This window comes from Etheostoma spectabile, chromosome 9, assembly GCF_008692095.1.
Source record: "Etheostoma spectabile isolate EspeVRDwgs_2016 chromosome 9, UIUC_Espe_1.0, whole genome shotgun sequence".
Classification (NCBI taxonomy): Eukaryota; Metazoa; Chordata; class Actinopteri; order Perciformes; family Percidae; genus Etheostoma; species Etheostoma spectabile.
The window spans coordinates 28386937-28393480 of NC_045741.1; positions in this window are offsets into that span (position 1 = coordinate 28386937).

Sequence of the window (6544 nt, forward strand, 5' to 3'; positions counted from 1 at the left end):
CTTTTTGTCCTCCACACAAACACTCGCAGTGGTTGATTTACTTGATTAACCCTGAGAGTGGAGGACACTGTGTCTTCACGAGGGGGTGCGTGAAATAAATATAGAATTTTACAAAGAGTGCACAATTACAGTGAGGTCTCTGCGGCCACTTAGGCCTAAAATAGCGTGACCTAGGCAGATTTATGGAGACCGGAGTCTTCACCTTCCTCCGGGGACAGAGCAAGTCCTGTTGAAGGGTTGTTGCTGGGACGATGGTCGCTCAGGCCAGAGGGAGCCTTGTGTGCATTAACAGGGACACTGGACAACAGCGGTTATTGGTTGCCTGGGCTGTTACTATCATTTCATTTCATGGCCTGGTTGAATACTCGGTTCTGATTGGCCAAATCGCGACATTCTTCAGGCTACTCATTTTGTTTAACCCTTGTGTTGTCTTCCCGAAAACACTTTTGTTGATGTTTTTAACTTTTTCTGACTTATATGTCCCATTTTTCAACACTTTTGACTCTTTTTCCCCCCAATGTTTGGCACTTTTTTTGACGTTTTACGTAACACTAACTTATTAACTTTAGTTTTAGAGTTATTTTTAGGAATTTATGGTCAATAAACCTCATTTATGGGAAATTATATTTTAGTTAGAAAAGCAGAAATTAGGAATTAGACTATAATTAAAGGAGTGGATGTTGATGGAAAATCCCAGACTGGAATATGTCAACTTTTACTCAATACTATATCAAAACCACTTACATTTGTTTTTTTCAAATGCTACAAAATTTAATAAGACGCCGCAAAATTAATGAAAGCAGAGTTGTGTACTTGCCAAAGAGCGTTGTGTGGAATCAATCATGTTATTTTGGGAAATTAAAAAGAACAGGGATATAGGAAAACATGAGGACAACATGAGGGTTAACAAGCCGGTGCCATGGATGGAGTTTTGATCATACACTCTGGCAGACTGTTGTTTTGATTCATGGCAACCGCACAAACAGGGGACTAGTTAGCTCCATTCCCATCAGTGGTAAATTTAATCGCCCCAAACCGGGACGCAGGCCTCAGCAGTGGGTAACCGCTGTATGAGTAGCCGTGTAATAAGCCATGTAATAAGCTGTGTAATCAGCTGCGTAATAAGTAGGATAATGTACAGCGAGTCGGTCTTTATTGCAAATTGAACTCCCCTCAGGTTGAGTCAAGTCCTGCCTCACCCTGTCGGGGTTCTATTCCCAATAATGACCGTCTCGCTCTACATTATCCCTTGTATATCGAATGCACGATCAATCCTCATCCAGTCAGCTTCTCACAGGGAATTGGGAGGTGGTTGCACACACACAATGCTGTATTTTGCCAAACAAAGCATGTGCCACTTTACTGTTTTTTTTAAAATAAAGTTTGTGCTACCCCTCTGATGCCACAGTGTGAATAATTCTATTTCAATTTATTCGTCTGGCTTTTATCTCAGCGAGACACATGAATCACCCTGGGCTTGTGTTCCCGAGCGAGTGTGTTTTTATCTGCCTGTTGTTCTGACTTTTTCTTAAAATTTCTTTCCCTCCCCGGTGGTCTCTAATCTCTCTCATCAGTGTTCTCGCTCCCCCCACCGCAAAGTCGAAGCACTTAAGCACTGCTGGTAACAGTATGTATTTCAGGGGCTGTCTCTCCCCGCCTTCTTCAAATGCCATCCTGTCATGTTGTCACGTGGCATTTAGAGCGAGTCCTGCGGGGTCTGGTCGTTTGAAGTATTGATTGAAGTGCCCTCGTCCCCTGAGTGCCATTGCGTAACAGGCATGCAAAAACTCACAAAGTCACTGAGAGGGAGGGCCAGAGAGAGTGTAAGGAGAGATATAGGAAAGCCCGGAGGGGACTGCAAAGGAGCGCCAAAGAGATGGGCAAAGGAGAATGAGATTTAGGGATTGAGAGACCCTGCGGAGTGGTAGAGAATTGTCAACTGTGGATGAGAGGAAGGCAATTACTGAGCCTGTGGCTCATCCATCAGAAAACCTGGACAACTGCAAACCAGCGTCATAGATCAAGCAGCTGAAAATAGGCCGCTGAAGGAAGGTATCTTTACTCCGTCGTTATTGTTGTGTCTTATCTCGGGATCACGGAGATTCTTGACGTGTTGTCCAGGGAGACAGAGAGCACATTTCCTTGCAGAGAGAGATGAGGAAAATTAAAGTGGGCTAAGGTTCTCAGAGGGATAACAAGCTTTTTATTTACCACGAGTGCAACAGAGTACAACAGAAAGAATCAATAATGTTTAAAAAGAAACGTCTTGTGACGGGTGCACAATCCAGGCTCCTCCAAACGAACATGCTGATTGGAAGGTAAAAGCTGGAAAGCCTATAAAGATGATTTTTATTGCGGATGATAACAGTGGTAAATCCTACAACAGATGAATTTGCTGTTAAAAAAAATATTTAATTCTAAATTCCCCTACTTCTAAAACATGCACATGCATCGATGTATCTCCTCTTTTACCTTTGAGAAATGCAAACACACATGAGTGTGTGCACACACTGGCAGACAAACACTTACTGACATGTCGGACATTTTATTTAGCATCACCAAGGGAGACAAAAAAAAACTTCTGACACGGGGAAATAATCCAGGTTGTGGGACAGACTTAGATTGAAGACAGTGTCACACATACACACACACACACACACACACACACACACACACACACACTCACTCACACACAAGGTCTTTGTTTGACACGCAGGACTCCCCACCATGATGTACGACTCCTCTTCAAAGGTGTCAGAGATGAACGTCCCTGCAAGGACAGACTCAATATGTGACCTTTGATCCGAGTCTGACCCTTGAACTGCATGACATTCTCTGGGTGTTTCAGGATAAACATACGTGTGTGTGTGTGTGTGGGAGTTCTTACATACCGGTGTGTTGATGCTCTTCTGTTTTAGGCTTTTTTACCTGCCTGAAATGACACAATTGCAGACGCTGTTACAAAGGTAACCATGGGTGTTGCCAAATTAACCAAAACTAACTTTGGTAGAGTTAGTAACTATTTCCAATATACACTTCTTTATATATTGTTGGAAATATCTGATATCTTCAAATATCTTACACCCTGACTGCAATAAATAACTTATGGGCTCTGAAAAAGGAGTGAAACAGATCTGTAGCTGCTGTAATCCTGCAAAAAAAATGCAACCAAACCAATCATTAGCTCATGGTCTGCTTGGAAAGAATCAATGAAATGCTTCCTTCCCGCCCCCCCCCCCCGTACAAGCCTGAGCTCAATGAGTGTCATTGTACTGCAAGTGTACTAGAGAATGGAGGAGAAAACTCAGGTAAAGTTACCTCTGGCACCATGGTTGCCATCTTTCTGTTGGAGAGGTATGTTTCCTGGGGGGTGGGGGGGGGGGGGGTCTGTTTTTAAGAAATGTCGTGTGCACGTCTGTGTGTGGGTCGCAGCCCCAAGAGCAGGGGGGAGGGGTTAGACAGAGCCCGGAGGAGATGCTATTTTCATATCTTGCTACCAACCATATCTTTTCAAACTTAAAGCTAACTTTGCTAATCAAAGCAGCTTCAGTGTTCAGTTGTGCAGCCCATTCAGACAGCATCAGTAACTGTGATGGTACACTTCACCATCTCAGCACGACATTTCAAATCTGGCTCGACTTAAGTCTTTCATTGTTTCTGGTACACTGCAGGTTGAAGAGGAGAAACATCCCATGTGTGCTTGCCTCTCCGTCTCATTTAATGCCTGGCCTTTCCCCAGTGCCTTTATCTTAACAATGTCTCGTTGGCCTGCTGTCTCTGCTCCAAACAAAGAACAGATCTTTTCTCATAATTAACTCCAGTGACTTTCTCCTACCCAGCACCACTCCTCTGCCAGCCAACACACAAGGACCAGAGTAGCTCTTCTTTGATTTTTTTTTATGAGCCACAGTGTTCTCTGGGAGGCATTTGTAAGATGAAATAAAAACAGAATATCTACAGCAAAGCTAAGATCACTGTAGATGAATATCATCATTTGCGTGAGCTCCTGTATGATGGCTGCATGACAGGAAGCCATCAATGAGAGTTAGTTAAAGGGCCCTGTAAAAGCCTTTCCAGCCGGGCAGTAAAACCGATTCGTCTGCCTTCCTGGTTGGACTGTGTGACTTTTTCTCTGGTCGGAGAACAAAAGAACTGCTTCCATTTATAGAGCTTTTAGAGCTGCCTGTCTAATTTTACCTCTGGAAATATCAGCAATTACCTAAACGCCCTTCATGATGGTTCAGTTTCTGTGGCTTTGGGTTTCTAGGCGAATCAAGCAGTCCTATGACAGCTGCAGGTGGTGATGTGGGCGTCGTTGGTGACAGATTTTTAAAAGGTCATCTTATTTGAATGCCACACATAGTACCTTCCTGCTTCCTTTTTACTGAGTGTGTCATTAATGAACCATTTCAATAAAGAGACTTGTACAGCATAATAAAATGTACAAAGTCTTTGGAGATTAGACTCCATCGTTTATACTAAGAGCATCCCATCACAACCCCCCTATGGAATCCAGACACCGGGGGTGGAGAAGGAGCCCAAAGACCAGACCGAAGGAGGAGAAAGACGAAGACTGGAGGGGGGAGGTGGAGGGTTGCACGCATTGTCTGAAACGACAGCCGAGAGCAAAGGTAGAAACTGATTTAAAGCAGGGTTGTGACGCTGTGATTGGCCCTTGGAATTTGTGGCCAATTCTGATTGGTTTCACAGGAAGCCTTGGACAGCTGATTCGATTTAGGAAGAGAGCTTTGAATAAGAGTTAGGTCTTCTTGAAAGAATTTACACCTATCACGTGTGGACACTTAACCTGTGACATCACAGACTTGATCCACATTACACAGCCTCCGGAAAACGCAATTTACAGTGGCCTGTCAGATATTGCAACACCTCGTTATTATGCAGATTTGAATTTCTCCCTGTTAACTCCTCATCATCATCTCCGTATCAACGTGTCTTTAAGCCACCTCCTGCTAATCTCCAAGATAGGACGTGTTTGCAGTTATGGAACCCTTATGTAACATCCTCACCTCTCCATATGTATGTACATATGCATTCACGCGCTTGTGATGGAGCGGGGGAGAAAGGGTGTCGGGGCTAGCGCCGGGGGACATTTTCACAAGTGTCAGGGATCACTTTGAAGATTAAGAGGGGAGATATCATCGTGCCATGAACATATGAGAACTGGAGCTACTGCAGTGCGACTCCACAGGAAGAACTCAAGGCCATCAGCTGAAAACTCACAGCACTGTGTTCATGTCTGAATATTAACACGTTTTGCCAAGCTTATGTTTTTTGAAATCAACAGCATGGGGTTTTATTGTGACAGTCTCAGGAGTGGAGGACCCAAATGCAGAGGAGCAGGCAGGCGGAAGAGGGTTCAAAAGGGTTTATTCAACAAAAGGCAAAACAGAGTCCTGGCAATAAGACAAAAACTAAGGAACAGGTAAAAAACAAAAACCGAAGCTCATGGGAAGGTAAACTGAAGAGGAATAATAGGCTGGATAAAGAAGGCAGGGACACAACTTCCACATGAACAAGGAAAAAGGATCTGACAAGAGAGGCACAGACATTAAATCCACAAGGTAACGAGGTAATGAGAGGCAGGTGGCAAGAGGGCAGGGAAACAGGTGGAAAACATCAGGTAATCACAAGAGAGGGAAGACACGGGAAGTAAACCTAAAGGCAGGACGAGACAAAAACCTGACTTCAAAATAAAACAGGAAACAGAACATACAGACACTCAGGGGGACATGAGACAGGAGCAAAAACACAAGACCAGGGAGAACACAAGACAGGAACACAGAACCAAAAAAGGGGGAAAAGAACCCAAAACAAAACCCCAAACCACATGTTTGCTCCAGCTTTCATTGCCCTTCATGATCTTTGTGCTATGCTTTGTTGTTTTACCTTGTGACCTGAGCTGCTTTGAGCTTTATTTTGTTGATAATTTGTTTGTGCTGTGCCTTGTTTTGTGCTAAATTCTGCTCTGCCTTTTTAACATTGATGCCAGGGGATTTCAGATAACAAATAGCCCTCTGGCTATGATTCTGGTGTTTTGAATATTATCATGCATTTTATCAATTTGCACTGTCCCCTTCTTAACCCTCATGTTGTCCACGGGTCAAATTGACCCGTTTTTCTATATCAATGTTCTTTTTAATTCCCCAAACTAACGTGACTGATTCCACACAACGCTCTTTGGCAAGTAAAAATCTCCACTTTCATTAATTTTGGGGTGTCTTATTCAATTTAATAGCATTTGAAAAAACTAATTATTGTGGTTTTGAAATAGTATTGAGTAAAGGTTGACATATTCCAGTCTGTGATTATCCATCAACATCCATTCATTTAGTTTTAATCTAAATAATTCCTAATTTCTGCTTTTCTAACTCAAACATTAGGTTTAATATCCTATAAATGAATATTATGATTGAACATAAATTCCAAAAACAACTGTAAAACTAAAGTTAATAAGTTAGTGTTACGTAGTGTTGAAAACGTCAAAAAGCATTAAAAGTGTTGAAAAAAGGGACAAAAACGTAAG